Source organism: Somniosus microcephalus, chromosome 4 (genome assembly GCF_052327205.1).
Source record: "Somniosus microcephalus isolate GS21.2 chromosome 4, FLI_Smic_1.0, whole genome shotgun sequence".
NCBI lineage: Eukaryota > Metazoa > Chordata > Chondrichthyes > Squaliformes > Somniosidae > Somniosus > Somniosus microcephalus.
In genome coordinates, this window is record NC_140990.1 from 185,990,965 (window position 1) to 186,009,851 (window position 18,887).

Genomic DNA, 18,887 nt, shown 5'->3' on the forward strand with positions numbered 1-18,887 from the left:
AGATCCTGCCTCCCCACACTGTCTACATTTACTATTGAGATCCTGCCTCCCCACACTCTCTACATTTATCACTGAGATCCTGCCTCCCCACACTGTCTATATTTACGATTGAGGTCCTGCCTCCCCACACTGTTTACATTTACGATTGAGATCCTTCCTCCCCACACTCTCTACATATACCTTTGAGATCCTGCCTCCCCACACTGTCTGCATTTACTATTGAGATCCTGCCTCCCCACACTCTCTACATTTACTATTGAGATCCTGCCTACCCACACACTCTACATTTACTATTGAGATCCTGCCTCCCCACACTCTCTACATTTACTATTGAGATCCTGCCTCCCCACACTCTCTACATTTACTATTGAGATCCTGCCTCCCCACACTCTCTACATTTACTATTGAGATCCTGCCTCCCCACACACTCTACATTTACTATTGAGATCCTGCCTCCCCACACTCTCTACATTTACTATTGAGATCCTGCCTCCCCACACTTTCTACAAACACCATTGAGATCCTGCCTCCCCACACTGGCTACATTTACTATTGAGATCCTGCCTTCCCACACTCTCTACATTTACCATTGAGATCCTGCCTCCCCACACTGTCTACATTTACTATTGAGATCCTGCCTCCCCACACTCTCTACATTTACTATTGAGATCCTGCCTCCCCACACTCTCTACATTTATATTGAGATCCTGCCTCCCCACACACTCTACATATACCTTTGAGATCCTGCCTCCCCACACTCTCTACATTTATCACTGAGATCCTGCCTCCGCACACTGTCTATATTTACGATTGAGATCCTGCCTCCCCACACTGTTCACATTTGCTATTGAGATCCTGCCTCCCCACACTCTCTACATTTACTATTGAGATCCTGCCTCCCCACACTCTCTACATATACCTTTGAGATCCTGCCTCCCCACACTGTCTACATTTACTATTGAGATCCTGCCTCCCCACACTCTCTACATTTACTATTGAGATCCTGCCTCCCCACACACTCTACATTTACTATTGAGATCCTGCCTCCCCACACTCTCTACATTTACTATTGAGATCCTGCCTCCCCACACTCTACATTAACCATTGAGATCCTGCCTCCCCACACTCTCTACATTTACTACTTAGATCCTGCCTCCCCACAATCTCTACATTTATTATTGAGATCCTGCCTCCCCACACTGTCTACATTTACTATTGAGATCCTGCCTCCCCACACTGTCTACATTTAGCATTGAGATCCTGTCTCCCCACACTGTCTACATTTACTATTGAGATTCTGCCCCCCCACACTCTCTATATTTACTATTGAGATCCTGCCTCCCCACAGTCTCTACATTTACTATTGAGATCTTGCCTCCCCACAATCTCTACATTTACTATTGAGATCCTACCTGCCCACATTCTCTGCATTTACTACTGAGATCCTGCCTCCCCACACTCTCTGCATTTACCATTGAGATCCTGCCTCCCCACAATGTCTACATTTACTATTGAGATCCTGCCTCCCCACACACTCTACATTTACTGCTGAGATCCTGCCTCCCCACACCCTACATTTACCATTGAGATCCTGCCTCCCCACACTCTCTACATTTACTATTGAGATCCTGCCACCCGACAATCTCGACATTAACTGTTGAGATCCTGCCTCCCCACACTCTCTGCATTTACTATTGAGATCCTGCCTCCCCACACTGTTTACATTTACTATTGAGATCCTGCCTCCCCACACTCTCTACATTTACGATTGAGATCCTACCTCCCCACACTCTCTACAGTTACCATTGAGATCCTGCCTCCCCACATTCTCTACATTTACAATTGTGATCCTCCCTCCTCACACTGTCTGCATTTACCATTGAGAGCCTGCCTCCCCACACTGTCTACATTTACTATTGAGATCCTGCTTCCCCACACTGTCTACATTAACTATTGAGATTCTGCCTCCCCACACTCTCTACATTTACTATTGAGATCCTGCCTCCCCACACACTCTACATTTACTCTTGAGATCCTGCCTCCCCACACTCTCTACATTTACTATTGAGATCCTGCCTCACCACACTCTCTACATTAACCATTGAGATCCTGCCTCCCCACACTCTCTCCATTTACTATTTAGATCCTGCCTCCCCACAATCTCTTCATTTATTATTGAGATCCTGCCTCCCCACACTCTCTATATTTACTATTGAGATCCTGCCTCCCCACACTGTCCACATTTGGCATTGAGATCCTGTCTCCCCACACTGTCTACATTTACTATTGAGATTCTGCCCCCCCACACTCTCTATATTTACTATTGAGATCCTGCCTCCCCACAGTCTCTACATTTACTATTGAGATCTTGCCTCCCCACAATCTCTACATTTACTATTGAGATCCTACCTGCCCACATTCTCTACATTTACTACTGAGATCCTGCCTCCCCACACTCTCTGCATTTACCATTGAGATCCTGCCTCCCCACAATGTCTACATTTACTATTGAGATCCTGCCTCCCCACACACTCTACATTTACTGCTGAGATCCTGCCTCCCCACACCCTACATTTACCATTGAGATCCTGCCTCCCCACACTCTCTACATTTACTATTGAGATCCTGCCACCCGACAATCTCGACATTAACTGTTGAGATCCTGCCTCCCCACACTCTCTGCATTTACTATTGAGATCCTGCCTCCCCACACTGTTTACATTTACTATTGAGATCCTGCCTCCCCACACTCTCTACATTTACGATTGAGATCCTACCTCCCCACACTCTCTACAGTTACCATTGAGATCCTGCCTCCCCACATTCTCTACATTTACAATTGTGATCCTCCCTCCTCACACTGTCTGCATTTACCATTGAGAGCCTGCCTCCCCACACTGTCTACATTTACTATTGAGATCCTGCTTCCCCACACTGTCTACATTAACTATTGAGATTCTGCCTCCCCACACTCTCTACATTTACTATTGAGATCCTGCCTCCCCACACACTCTACATTTACTCTTGAGATCCTGCCTCCCCACACTCTCTACATTTACTATTGAGATCCTGCCTCACCACACTCTCTACATTAACCATTGAGATCCTGCCTCCCCACACTCTCTCCATTTACTATTTAGATCCTGCCTCCCCACAATCTCTTCATTTATTATTGAGATCCTGCCTCCCCACACTCTCTATATTTACTATTGAGATCCTGCCTCCCCACACTGTCCACATTTGGCATTGAGATCCTGTCTCCCCACACTGTCTACATTTACTATTGAGATTCTGCCCCCCCACACTCTCTATATTTACGATTGAGATCCTGCCTCCCCACAGTCTCTACATTTACTATTGAGATCTTGCCTCCCCACAATCTCTACATTTACTATTGAGATCCTGCCTCCCCACACACTCTACATTTACTGCTGAGATCCTGCCTCCCCACACCCTACATTTACCATTGAGATCCTGCCTCCCCACACTCTCTGCATTTACTATTGAGATCCTGCCTCCCCACACTGTTTACATTTACTATTGAGATCCTGCCTCCCCACACTCTCTACATTTACTATTGAGATCCTACCTCCCCACACTCTCTACAGTTACCATTGAGATCCTGCCTCCCCACATTCTCCACATTTACAATTGTGATCCTCCCTCCTCACACTGTCTACATTTACCATTGAGATCCTGCCTCCCCACACTGTCTACATTAACTATTGAGATCCTGCTTCCCCACACTGTCTACATTTACTATTGTGATCCTTCCTCCCCACACTCTCTACATATACTATTGAGATCCTGCCTCCCCACACTGTTTACATTTACTATTGACATCCTGCCTCCCCACACTGTTTACATTTACTATTGAGATCCTGCCTCCCCACACTCTCTACATTTACTATTGAGATCCTGCCACACCACACTCTCGACATTAACTATTCAGATTCTGCCTCCCCACACTCTCTATATTTACTATTGAGATCCTGCTTCCCAACATTCTCTACATTTACAATTGAGATCCTCCCTCCTCACATTGTCTACATTTACCATTGAGATCCTGCCTCCCCACACTGTCTACATTTACTATTGAGATCCTGCCTCCCCACACTCTCGACATATACCATTGAGATTCTGCCTCCCCACACTATTTACATTTACTATTGAGATCCTGCCTCCCCACACTCTCTACATATACCATTGAGATCCTGCCTCCCTACACTGTCTACATTTACTATTGAGATCCTGCCTCCCCGCACTCTCTACATTTATCACTGAGATCCTACCTCCCCACAGTGTCTACATTTACGATTGAGATCCTGCCTCTCCACACGGTTTACATTTACTATTGAGATCCTGCCTCCCCACACTCTCTACATTTATCACTGAGATCCTGCCTCCCCACACTGTCTATATTTACGATTGAGATCTTGCCTCCCCACACTGTTTACATTTACTATTGAGATCCTGCCTCCCCACACTCTCTACATTTACTATTGAGATCCTGCCTCCCCACACTCTCTACATTTACGATTGAGATCCTGCCTCCCCACACTCTCTACATTTACTATTGAGATCCTGCCTCCCCACACACTCTACATTTACTATTGAGATCCTGCCTCCCCACACTCTCTACATTTACTATTGAGATCCTGCCTCCCCACACTCTCTACATTTACCATTGAGGTCCTGCATCCCCACACTCTCTACATTTACTATTTAGATCCTGCCTCCCCACACTCTCCACATTTACTATTGAGATCCTGCCTCCCTTCCCCACACTTTCTACAAATACCATTGAGATCCTGCCTCCCCACACTGGCTACATTTACTAATGAGATCCTGCCTCCCCACACTCTCTACATTTACCATTGAGATCCTGCCTCCCCACACTGTCTACATTTACTATTGACATCCTGCCTCCCCACACTCTCGACATTAACTGTTGAGATCCTGCCTCCCCACACTCTCTGCATTTACTATTGAGATCCTGCCTCCCCACGCTGACTACATTTATTATTGAGATCCTGCCTCCCCACACTGTCTACATTTACTATTGAGATCCTGCCTCCCCACACTGTCTACGTTTACCATTGAGATCCTGTCTCCCCACACTGTCTACATTTACTATTGAGATCCTGCCTCCCCACACTGTCTACATTTACTATTGAGATCCTGCCTCCCCACACTCTCTACATTTACCATTGAGATCCTGACTCCCCACACTGTCTACATTTACTATTGAGATCCTGCCTCCCCACACTCTCTACATTTACCATTGAGATCCTGCCTCCCCACACTGTTTACATTTACTATTGAGATCCTGCCTCCCCACACTCTCTACATTTACTAGTGAGATCCTGCCTCCCCACACTCTCTACATTTACCATTGAGATCCTGCCTCCGCACACACTCTACATTTACTGTTGAGATCCTGCCTTCCCACACTGTCTACATTTACTATTGAGATCCTGCCTCCCCACACTCTCTACATTTATTATTGAGATACTGCGTCCTCACACTCTCTACATTTACTATTGAGATCCTGCCTCCCCACACTCTCTACATTTATTATTGAGATCCTGCGTCCTCACACTCTCTACATTTACTATTGAGATCCTACCTCCCCACACTGTCTACATTTACTATTGAGATCCTGCCTCCCCACACTGTCTACATTTACTATTGAGATCCTGCCTCCCCACACTCTCTACATTTACCATTGAGATCCTGCCTCCGCACACACTCTACATTTACTATTGAGATCCTGCCTCCTCACACTCTCTACATTTACTATTGAGATCCTGCCTCCCCACACTGTCTACATTTACTATTGAGATCCTGCCTCCTCACACTGTCTACATTAACCATTGAGATCCTGCCTCCGCACACACTCTACATTTACTATTGAGATCCTGCCTCCTCACACTGTCTACATTTACCATTGAGATCCTGCCTCCGCACACACTCTACATTTACTATTGAGATCCTGCCTCCTCACACTCTCTACATTTACTATTGAGATCCTGCCTCCCCACACTGTCTACATTTACTATTGAGATCCTGCCTCCCCACACTGTCTACATTTACTATTGAGATCCTGCCTCCCCACACTGTCTACATTTACTATTGAGATCCTGCCTCCCCACACTGTCTACATTTACTATTGAGATCCTGCCTCCCCACACTGTCTGCATTTACTATTGAGATCCTGCCTCCCCACACTGTCTACGTTTACCATTGAGATCCTGTCTCCCCACACTGTCTACATTTACTATTGTGATTCTGCCTCCCCACACTCTCTACATTTACTATTGAGATCCTGCCTCCCCACAGTCTCTACATTTACCATTGAGATCCTGCCTGCCCGCATTCTCCACATTTACTATTGAGATCCTGCCTCCCCACACTCTCTGCATTTACCATTGAGATCCTGCCTCCCCACAATGTATACATTTACTATTGAGATCCTGCCTAGCCACACACTCTACATTTACAATTGCGATCCTGCCTCCCCACACCCTACATTTACCATTGAGATCCTGCCTCCCCACACTCTCTACATTTACTATTGAGACCCTGCCTCCCCACACTCTCTACATTTACTATTGAGATCCTACCTCCCCACACTCTCTACATTTACCATTGAGATCCTGCCTCCCCACATTCTCTACATTTACAATTGAGATCCTCCCTCCTCACATTGTCTACATTTACCATTGAGATCCTGCCTCCCCACACTCTCTACATTTACTATTGAGATCCTGCCTCCCGACACTCTCTACATATACCATTGAGATCCTGCCTCCCCACACTGTTTACATTTACTATTGAGATCCTGCCTCCCCACACTCTCTACATCTATCACTGAGATCCTGCCTCCCCACAGTGTCTACATTTACGATTGAGATCCTTCCTCCCCACACGGTTTACATTTACTATTGAGATCCTGCCTCCCCACACTCTCTACATTTACTATTGAGATCCTGCCTCCCCACACTCTCTACATATACCTTTGAGATCCTGCCTCCCCACACTGTCTACATTTACTATTGAGATCCTGCCTCCCCACACTCACTACATTTACTATTGAGATCCTGCCTCCCCACACTCTCTGCATTTACTATTGAGATCCTGCCTCCCCACACACTCTACATTTACTATTGAGATCCTGCCTCCCCACACTCTCTACATTTACTATTGAGATCCTGCCTCCCCACACTGTTTACATTTACTATTGAGATCCTGCCTCCCCACACTCTCTAAATTTACTATTGAGATCCTGCCTCCCCACACTCTCTACATTTACCATTGAGATCCTGCCTCCCCACACTCTCTACATTTACCATTGAGATCCTGCCTCCCCACACCCTCTACATTTACTATTGAGACCCTGTCTCCCCACACTCTCGACATTAACTGTTGAGATCCTGCCTCCCCACACTCTCTGCATTTACTATTGAGATCCTGCCTCCCCACACTGTCTACGTTTATTATTGAGATCCTGCCTCCCCACACTCTCTACATTTACCATTGAGATCCTACCTCCCCACACTCTCTACATTTACTATTGAGATCCAACCTCCCCACACTCTCTACATTTACCATTGAGATCCTGCCTCCCCACATTCTCTACATTTACAATTGAGATCCTGCCTCCCCACACTCTCGACATTAACTGTTGAGATCCTGCCTCCCAACACTTTCTGCATTTACTATTGAGATCCTGCTTCCCCACACTGTCTACATTTACCATTGAGATCCTACCTCCCCACACTGTCTACATTTACCATTGAGATCCTGCCTCCCCACACTCTCTACATTTACTATTGAGATCCTCCCTCCCCACACTCTCTACATTTACCATTGAGATCCTGCCTCCCCACACTCTCTACATTTACTACTGAGATCCTACCTCCGCACACTCTCTACATTTACCATTGAGATCCTGCCTCCCCACACTCTGTACGTATACTATTCAGATCCTGCTTCACCACACTGTCTACATTTACTATTGAGATCCTACCTCCCCACACTCTGTCCATTTACCATTGATATCCTGCCTCCCCACACTCTCTACATTTACCATTGAGATCCTGCCTCCCCACACTGTCTACATTTACTATTGAGATCCTGCCTCCCCACACTCTCTACATTTACCATTGAGATCCTGCCTCCCCACACTGTCAACATTAACTATTGAGATCCTGTCTCCCCACACTCTCTACATTTACCATTGAGATCCTACCTCCCCACACTCTCTACATTTACCATTGAGATCCTGCCTCCCCACACTCACTACATTAACTATTGAGATCCTGTCTCCCCACACTCTCTACATTTGCCATTGAGATCCTGCCTCCCCACACTCTCTACATTTACTATTGAGATCCTGGCTCCCCACACTGTCTACATTTACCATTGAGATCCTGCCTCCCCACACTCTCTACATTTACTTTTGAGATCCTGCCTCCCCACACTCTCTGCATTTACTATTGAGATCCTGCCTCCCCACACTGTCTACATTTACTATTGAGTTCCTACCTCCCCACACTCTGTACATTTACCATTGAAATCCTGCCTCCCCACACTCTCTACATTTACCATTGACATCCTACCTCCCCACACTGTCTACATTTACTATTGAGATCCTCCCTCCCCACACTCTCTACATTTACTATTGAGATCCTACCTCCCCACACTCTCTACATTTACCATTGAGATCCTACCTCCCCACACTGTCTACATTTACTATTGAGATCCTGCCTCCCCACACTGTCTACATTTACTATTGAGATCCTGCCTCCCCACACTCTCTACATTTACCATTGAGATCCTGCCTCCCCACACTGTTTACATTTACTATTGAGATCCTGCCTCCCCACACTCTCTACATTTACTAGTGAGATCCTGCCTCCCCACACTCTCTACATTTACCATTGAGATCCTGCCTCCGCACACACTCTACATTTACTGTTGAGATCCTGCCTTCCCACACTGTCTACATTTACTATTGAGATCCTGCCTCCCCACACTCTCTACATTTATTATTGAGATCCTGCGTCCTCACACTCTCTACATTTACTATTGAGATCCTACCTCCCCACACTGTCTACATTTACTATTGAGATCCTGCCTCCCCACACTGTCTACATTTACTATTGAGATCCTGCCTCCCCACACTCTCTACATTTACCATTGAGATCCTGCCTCCGCACACACTCTACATTTACTATTGAGATCCTGCCTCCTCACACTCTCTACATTTACTATTGAGATCCTGCCTCCCCACACTGTCTACATTTACTATTGAGATCCTGCCTCCCCACACTGTCTACATTTACTATTGAGATCCTGCCTCCCCACACTGTCTACATTTACTATTGAGATCCTGCCTCCCCACACTGTCTGCATTTACTATTGAGATCCTGCCTCCCCACACTGTCTGCATTTACTATTGAGATCCTGCCTCCCCTCACTCTCTACATTTACTATTGAGATCCTGCCTCCCCACACTCTCTACATTTACCATTTTGCACACACCACAGATTTCTGACTGAAAGTTAGGGCCTACTTACCATTGACAGACCCCTCGTTACATGAACCCCATTGAATCAGCGCTCAGATGTGATGAATCTGCGGCTGCCCTTGCTCTATTGCAGGTTCAGGCGCACTGCTTTCACCACAGCTGCTAGCTGCTGCAGGGACGCAGTAATCCCTTAATGCTCTCAGGATCCTCAGAAATCCTTTCTCAAGTACACGTCCAACATTGGCTGGCAGCAAGTCATCACTACTTAAGACAAACAGAACCCTCTACTCCCATTACACAAGGAAGGTCAGCCTGCTTAGTATAAATCCTGTTAGTTTATTAATCAGTATGGACCGCAGAACTGAGACAGGGGTTTGAGCCACACCATTGCTACACAGCATCCAATCTGTGCTGTACCTGCCCTGGGAGTGTTTGATGGGACAGTATAGAGGGAGGTTTACTCTGTATCCAACCCATGCTGTATCTGCCTTTGGAGTGAATGATGGGACAGTATAGAGGGAGCTTTACTCTGTATCTAACCCATGCCATATCTGCCCTGGGACTGTTTGATGGGCATTGTAGAGGGAGCTTTACTCTGTATCTAACTCGTGCTGTACCTGTCCTGGGAGTGTTTGATGGGACAGTGTAGAGGGGGCTTTACTCTGTATCTAACCCGTGCTGTACCTCTCCTGGGAGTGTTTGATGGGACAGTGTAGAGGGGGCTTTACTCTGTATCTAACCCGTGCTGTACCTGCCCTGGGAATGTTTGATGGGACAGTGTAGAGGGGGCTTTACTCTGTATCTAACCTATGCTGTACCTGCCCTGGGAGTGTTTGATGGAACAGTATAGAGGGAGCTTTACTCTGTATCTAACCCGTGCTGTACCTGCCCTGGGAATGTTTGATGGGACAGTGTAGAGGGAGCTTTACTCTGTATCTAACCCATGCTGTACCTGCCCTGGGAGTGTTTGATGGGTCAGTGTAGAGGGGGCTTTACTCTGTATCTAACCCATGCTGTACCTGTCCTGGGAGTGTTTGATGGGACAGTGTAGAGGGGGCTTTACTCTGTATCTAACCCGTGCTGTACCTGCCCTGGGAATGTTTGATGGGACAGTGTCGAGGGGGCTTTACTCTGTATCTAACCCATGCTGTACCTGCCCTGGGAATGTTTGATGGGACAGTATAGAGGGAGCTTTACTCTGTATCTAACCCGTGCTGTACCTGCCCTGGGAATGTTTGATGGGACAGTGTAGAGGGGGCTTTACTCTGTATCTAACCCATGCTGTACCTGCCCTGGGAATGTTTGATGGGACAGTATAGAGGGAGCTTTACTCTGTATCTAACCCATGCTGTACCTGCCCTGGGAGTGTTTGATGGGACAGTGTAGAGGGAGCTTGACTCTGTATCTAACCCGTGCTGTACCTGCCCTGGGAGTGTTTGATGGGACAGTGTAGAGGGAGCTTTACTCTGTATCTAACCCGTGCTGTACCTGCCCTGGGAGTGTTTGATGGGACAGTGTAGAGGGAGCTTTACTCTGTAGCTAACCCGTGCTGTATCTGCCCTGGGAGTGTTTGATGAGATGGTGTAGAGGGAGCTTTACTCTGTAGCTCACTTGTACTGTACTAGAATGTTCCTTTTTCCATCAGTAATATCATTAACTTTGTTGAGCACAGAATTCATATGCTTTCTAACGCTCTAGTACATGGCTATTTCTTATCAAACAATCTTTACTCTTAATATTCAGAATGCTCCATACACAGTGATCACCGGCTGCTGTAACAGCGGCACTCACTGTCCCTGTATGTTACATCCTTCACCCTGTTCTATGTACTTATCTTTTCTTCTCTTCTAGCCCACTCTATCCATCTACCCCTGTTGGTCCATCTCTCCCTTCTCTACCTTTCTTGATATAATCTAATTCTGTATACCTTTCTCTCTCTAAATATCTCTCTATAATTGACATGAAATTATACAGCATGGTAAGAAGCCATTCAGCCCACTGTGCCTCTGCCCTCTCTCTGGAGGTGCTCTCCCCTCAGTTCGTTCCCCTGCCCTTTCCCCATTAATCCATTGATGATGTGCCCTCTCGCTGGAGGAGCTCTCCCCTCAGTTTGTTCCCCTGCCCTTTCCCCATTAATCCATTGTCGATGTGCCGTCTCTCTGGAGGAGCTCTCCCCTCAGTCCCATTCCCTGCCCTTTCCCCATTAATCCATTGTCGATGTGCCCTCTCTCTGGAGGAGCTCTCCCCTCAGTCCCATTCCCTGCCCTTTCCCCATTAATCCATTGTCGATGTGCCCTCTCTCTGGAGGTGCTCTCCCCTCAGTCCCATTCCCTGCCCTTTCCCCATTAATCCATTGTCAATGTGCCCTCTCTCTGGAGGAGCACTCCCCTCAGTCCCATTCCCTGCCCTTTCCCCATTAATCCATTGTCGATCTGCCCTCTCTCTGGAGGAGCTCTCCCCTCAGTCCCATTCCCTGCCCTTTCCCCATTAATCCATTGTCGATGTGCCCTCTCTCTGGATGAGCTCTCCCCTCAGTTCGTTCCCCTGCTCTTTCCCCATTAATCCATTGTCGATGTGCCCTCTCTCTGGAGGAGCTCTCCCCTCAGTTCATTCCTGTAATGTTGTCACGGGGCCGTGCATTCACGGGGCCGTTTTGCTAGGGTTTCGGTAGTGGACCCAAGTGCAGGAAACCTATCCAAGGACTCGAGACCGGGTAGAACTCAAAAGATGCTTCCTTGAGACTCGAGAACATAGAAACAGGGTACCACTCGAAAGGAGATTCACTTGAGACTCGAGAACATAGAGACATGGTAACACTCGAAAGGAGATTCAGTTGAGACTCGAAAACATAGAGCGACTCGCGAGAGCTACTACCTGCAGGCAGGCGAACCCAGGACTGACCAAAGAGGACAGGAAACAGGAAGCTTAAATACAGGCCAGAGTGGTCACATGACATAATTAATCAAATGAGACAGGAGACAAATACATTAACAAGACACAGGTGAGGCCAGAGGCATAGAGGACAAAACAGGGACCGGACCGAGCAGCTCCTCTTTTGTTTAAACCAATAAAACATTAAACAAATACACCCAGTCCAATAAACCCCGAAACAAAACTTAACCCCTTAAATTAAAGTCTGGTTGTTTAAACCAACTACGCACTCCAGTCCCCGCGGCACCCACCGGTCTCGAAAGAGCTCGAGCTCGCCGGCGGACACCGCATGCTCCATCTCCAGGGCCACCCGGCCGCGAACATGGCCGCGGAAGAGAGGGAGGCAATCCGGCCGGACGACCCCCTCGGCCGCCCGCTGCCTGGACCAATTAATGGCTTTCTTGGCCAGGCCCAGGAGCAGGCCCACGAGGAGGTCCTCCGACCTGGCCGCTCCCCTCCGCACCGGGTGACCGTAGATCAAGAGCGTGGGACTGAAGTGCAACCAAAATTTGAGGAGCAGCCCCCTCAAATAGTGAAAGAGGGGCTGCAACCTCCCACACTCGACATACACATGGAACACGGACTCCTCCAGACCGCAGAAAAAACAGGCGGCCCGGGAGTCCGTAAACCTACTTAAAAACCTATTGCACGGAACTGGTCTGTGCAACACCCTCCAGGCCAAATCCCCGATAGAACAGGGGAGGACTCCCGCATAGAGAGCCCCCCATTGGGGACCTCCGCCTCCGTCCGGAGGTAAAACGGCACGCCACGGCGTGTCCGGACGGCAGGCGAAGATGGCAAAGTGGAAGGTGTGCAAGAGCAGCCCGTACAGGAAACCCCTCCGCGCAGAATGAAAAAGCACGGAGGGTATTTCCTCGAGACGGCTCAAGTTGTGAGGCGCCGATCCCCGAGGGGAGTCTCGGGGCAAGGCGCCGATAAGGAATTCCATCCGAACGGGAGTAAGCTCGGACGGGATCTCCCCACGTGCCCGAGCCGCCTCGACGCACCTCGTGGCGCCGGGGGGCAGCATCGCTTTCACCGCCCCGATGGCATTGACCGCGAGCCGGACGTCGTCCCACGACATGCGCCGCGCCAGCTCCTCTGGCGCCATCCAGCCCGCTCCTCCGCCATCGAGTAGGTCCCCGACTCTAGTCACCCTGCCAGGCACAGCCCTGCGCTCCGCCAGCCACCCGAACTCGCGGACGTGGAGGTGCGGATTCCTGAACAGCGGCTCCCGGAGGACAGCCGCCGCTCCTGACGGGGGAGAGCTCCGCCTGGAGGCGACGTGATTCCAAACCCATAGTAGTTCCTGGTAAAAGACAGGCAGCTCCCGCAGGCTCTCACGCCTGCCGCTCACCTCCAAAAACAGGAGCTGCGTGTCGTAATTGAGGCCGTGCAGCTGGCGGAAAAAACACGTCGCCAGCGCACACCATCTTGGAGGATTCTCGACGTACAGGTATCTCTGCAGCGTCTGAAGACGGAAAGTCGCAGACTGGGTGCGGAGGCACACCAACGCCTGACCGCCCTCCTTAAGCGGGAGACTCAGAACCGCGGCAGCGACCCAGTGTCTCCTGTTGTTCCAGAAGAAGTCGACGAGCTTCTTCTGTATCTTGGTGACAAACGCAGGGGGGGGGATCAGAGTAACCAACCGGTACCACAACATGGCGGCCACCAGTTGGTTTATGACCAACGCCCGACCCCTGTAGGACAACACTCGGAGCAATCCTGTCCAGCGTCCTAAGCGAGCGGTGACTTTGGCCTCCAGCTCGTGCCAGTTCGCCGGCCAGGCGTCCTCGGCCGGGCTGAGGTAGACTCCCAAGTAGAGGAGGTGCGTTGTACTCCAGGCGAAGGGCCTGAACTCCTCCGGCAGAGAGTCCACCTGCCACTGACCCACCAGGAGTCCAGAACATTTCCCCCAGTTGATCCTGGCGGAGGATGCGTCCGAGTAAATCTGCTGGCATTCCCGCATCCTCCGCAAGTCAACGGGATCCGTGACCACGAGGAGCACGTCATCGGCGTAAGCCGAGAGGACCACCTCCACGCCCGGCCCTCGCAGAGCCAATCCCGCCAACCTCTTCCGCAAGAGGCGCAGGAAAGGCTCCACGCAAATGGCGTATAACTGGCCGGACATGGGGCATCCCTGACGCACCCCCCTCCCGAAGCGAAGGGGCGCCGTCAAGGACCCGTTAACTTTAATCAGACACTCCGCGGCAGCGTACAGAAGTCGGATCCGGGCGACAAAATGCGTCCCGAACCCGAAAGCGCGCAGAGTCCCGAAAAGATACTCGTGATCCACCCTGTCGAACGCCTTCTCCTGATCCAGGGAAAGGAAGGCGACCGACAGACCAGCCCTCTGGGAATGGTGGACCAGGTCCCGGACCAGATGGATGTTATCGTGAATGGTCCGGCCCGGGACCGTGTAGGACTGGTCGGGATGGATCATGCGGGCCAGCACGGCGCCAAGGCGAACAGACATGGCCCTGGCAAAGATTTTGTAATCCGTGCTGAGGAGGGAGACCGGGCGCCAGTTCTTGAGGAGGCGGAGATCACCCCTCTTAGGCAGCAGGACGATCACCGCCCTGCGCCACGAGAGGGGCATCTCCCCGGTCGCCAGACATTCCCCCAGGACCCGCACGTAGTCGCCCCCCAGGACGCCCCAGAACGCCCTGTGGAACTCCACGGTCAGCCCGTCCAGCCCCGGGGACTTCCCCCGAGAGAGCTGGCGGAGGGCGCCGGACAGCTCCTCCAAACTCAGAGGAGCGTCCAGTTTTTCGGCGCCCTCCAGGCCGACCTTCGGCAGGTCCTCCCACAAAACTCTGCGCCCGTCCTCGCTGGACGGATCCGGAGAGAACAGAGCCCCGTAATAGGCACGGGTCTCCGCGCGGATTCCCTCCGGGTCCGAGACCGGAGATCCGTCGTCGGCCAGCAGCTCCAAAAGCTGCTTACGGACCCCCCGTCTTTTTTCCAGCGAGTAGAAGAAGGGGGAGCCGCGGTCCAGGTCCCGCAGGAACTGGATCCGCGACCTCACGTACGCGCCTCGGGACCCGACGAGCCGCAGGTCCTTCAGCGCGCCCTTCTTCTCTTCGTACGCCAGCCGCAGGGCCGGGTCCTCGGCGACTTGACCGAGACGGGACTCCAGGTCGAGCACCTCCTTCTCCAACTGCCCGACCCGGGCCTCCCGCCTCTTGGTCGACCCCTTCGCGTACTCCTGACAGAAGAGATGGATGTGAGCCTTGCCCACATCCCACCATAGCCTCAAGGAGGGGAAGCCCCCCTGCTTCCTTCTCCAGCCGGCCCAGAACCGACCGAACGAATCCCGGAACCGCGCGTCCTCCAGCAGCAGGTTGTTAAAGTGCCAGTACGCGGACCCCCCCCCGGCGCGCGGCGGCACGAGCTCCGCCCACACCAGGTGGTGGTCCGTGCACGGCACCGGCCGCACGGAAGCCGTCGGAACGCAGGAGACGTACGCCCGGGAAATGTAGAGGCGGTCGATCCTGGACGCTCCTCCCCCAGACCTCACAAAGGTGAAGGCGCTGGAGTCGGGATGGAGATTACGCCAGACGTCCACCAAGTCGAGGGACCCGACCAGGTCCCTCAACTTCCCCACCGACGCCGGGCTCGGCTGGGTACCCGTGCGGTCCCTCGCCTCGAGGGTACAATTAAAATCCTCCCCGAGGACGACGCACTCGCCCGCGTCGATGGAGCCCAAAAGAGTGGACACTTCTTCAAAGAAGCGCGCTTGCTGCGCACCGGCCCCGGGGGCGTACACGTTCACTAGATGGGACGGCACGCCCCCCAGGCGAACGGTGACCTGGAGCAAGCGGCCCGGCACGAGCTCCTTGACCCCCAAGATCTCCGGCTGAAAATGCGGGGCCAACAAGATAGCCACCCCACTGGAAACACTGGAGAGGTGACTCATGTTGACCCCTCCTTGCCACTCCAGGAGCCACGTGGCCTCGTCTCCCGGAACGGTGTGGGTTTCTTGCAGGAAGCACACCGCATACTTCCCGTCCCGAAGGACCGAAAAGTTATTAAATCTGCGGCTAGCTTCCCTGCTGCCGTTGACGTTGAGGCTGGCTATGGTTATCTTCATTTCAGAAGCACAACCAACCCCTACTTAAACCTAACGGGGGAAGGGAGGGCGGCCGCTAGTCGACCGCCACTCCCTTAGCAGCCCGGTGAGGAATGCCCGGAACCGACACAGCTCGGACGGGATCACGCCCGCGTCCGCACCCATGGTCTTGTAGGCGACGCGGGCCGACCCGACGAGCAGCGCCAGCCCCGACCATCTGTCGAGGGCCTGCTGGGTCCTGCGGCGACCCTGGCTCGTGGCCACAAATTCCCGGAGCTCCCTGATGGGAATAAGAACGAGGGGGGGCCCGGCGAGGGGCGCGAGGTCATCCATCGCCTCGTCTGCGATGGACTCTAAGTCTTCCTCCGCCCCCACCACCGAGACCCCGTCCTCCTCCGGGGGGTCGCCACCGGCGGCCGAACCGTCTGCCACGCAGTGCGCGTCGGGCGGCCCAGCCGCGACAGCCGGCCCCGCCTCCGCCCCGATCCCACCCCCAGGATCGGTAGCGGAGGATTCCCCCCCGGGCTCCTTTAGGGGGGCCGGGCCAGAAGGCGGCGGCGGGCCGGAGACCCCCTCCGCCCCAGGCGCCGGAACGACCGGAGAGGCCGGAGAGACCGGAGAATACAAAAACTGGACCTCCTCCAAGTCACCCGGCGCCGGAGACACAGACCGAGGGCCCTCCTCTGCGACGCCACCGGCCTCTGACCCAGCAGACGGGGTGAATTTTTGACAGACCTCGACGAGGTCGAGCAGCACCTGGGAAAAATCCGGGTCGCTCTGGGCGGGCTCGTCCTCAGACGACCCGCCCGACCCGGTCCCCTGGCCGCCCGACCCGTCGAGGGGCAATGCCACCAGTACTGGATGAAAACCCGCCGCGGGTTGTTCCGCGACCCTCCCCACGGGCAGGGTCTCGTCCCCATCCCCGGGAGGCACGAGCTGGGCAGACGCTTCTGCCTCAGCCTCCTCAGGGACAGTCGACCCCTGCCGTTCGCCCGTAATGGTGTCAGCGGTGGGGTGGGGCGCAGCGCCCGCGGCGGGCGACGACTACCCCTGACCGGAGGGACCTTCCTCCTCCCGGTCCTCCTCCTCATCCAGGGGGTCGCGCCTTCTTTTGAGCGCGGAGGGGTAAAGGGAGGCCTCCATTTCTTCAGGGGCCTCCCCTGCTCCTTCTGGAGGAGCGAGTTCTTTGGGACCCCCGGGCCCGAGCCCGGCCGCAGGTTCTGGCATTACCGCCTCGGCGGTCGCGGCCACAGGCTCGGCCACGAGGGCCCCCCCCCCTCCGCACTCCGCGATTATCGCGGCGACGCTCTCCGGCGTCAGGGGCTCCATATTGTGGGGGACGCCCTCCGCGGGGGGACCCACCCTACGGTGTTTACTTTTCCCCAGCGCCTTCTTCGCGACCGGACCTCCCTCCTCCCCCCCGCCGGAGGCCTGGATGACGATGGCCTCCGACGACGACCGCGCCCCGTTAGCTTTTGTTCGGGAGGGGGCGCGGCTAGACCCGGAGGGAGGAGCGGCGGCGGCGCCAGCCTTGGTCGCGCCGGATGACTTGGCGGCCTTGGAGGCGGGGCAGTTTTTCCGCACGTGCCCCACCTCCCTACAGGCGTGGCACCGCACGCCGTCCGTGGTCCAAAAGACGCGGTACGGGGTCCCCCCGTGGAGGACCGTGAAAGCCCCGTCCGTCTCCCCCTCCCGCGCCAGCTGCACGAAAGCTTGGCGCCGGAAGGAGAAGACATGGCGAAGGCTGCCTTCCCGGAGCCCGAGCGGGATCGGGGAAATCCCCGACCTCACCTCCCCGAGTTGACGTAGGTGGGGGAGGAGGAGCTCACCGGTGATATAGGGCGGGACGTTCGACAGAACGACCCTCTGCGCGGTGGCCTCCAGCGGGTCCACCGGCAGGAAAGTCCCGCCCACGGTGAGCCCCTGGGCGATGGCCAGGGCCACCGCCCGCTCGGACTCCAGGAAAAAGACAGCCTTCCCATACATTTTTGAGGCGGCGACTATGGCCGGAGGGCCGACAACCCCGGCCATAGCCTTTACGCACGCCTCAATAGTCATGTCGGGGTGGGTGTAGCTCTTCACCCCGAGCTTGATGGTCATTAACCGGAACGGCGACGGGGCAGCAGCAGCAGCGGGAGCGGCCAAGGCTTTGGCCGCCGCCGCCGCATATGTCATCGCCGGCCCCGTCGCCGCCGAAGAAGTGCTCGCCATCGTGGGGCGGTTTTAAAGAAGAGCTACACACACCCCAAAAAGTCACAGGCCCCGAGATGTTAATGGCCTTGGTAATTAAGTGTTTCCCAGAGCAGAGGGAGTGTAAATTAACTGGCCCGCCTCTCCCCTTGATGGTAT

At 52.9% G+C, this 18,887-nt stretch overlaps 1 protein-coding gene across 6 annotated transcripts in view; it reads right to left on the reverse strand.

Annotated features, from left to right (window-relative positions):
• LOC147120072 (MAGUK p55 subfamily member 4-like) overlaps nt 1-9,772 on the reverse strand; it is a 391,734-nt gene extending 381,962 nt beyond the window's left edge. For 3 of the 6 annotated variants that reach the window (XM_085985613.1, XM_085985611.1, XM_085985612.1), the window contains exon 1: nt 9,585-9,770. The gene's annotated coding sequence lies outside the window, so the exon portion shown is untranslated. Of the gene's footprint in view, nt 1-9,584 lie in introns of all 6 variants that reach the window. The other 3 variants (XM_085985616.1, XM_085985614.1, XM_085985615.1) reach the window with 2 other exon arrangements.
• Between the last annotated feature and the right edge of the window lie 9,115 nt (nt 9,773-18,887).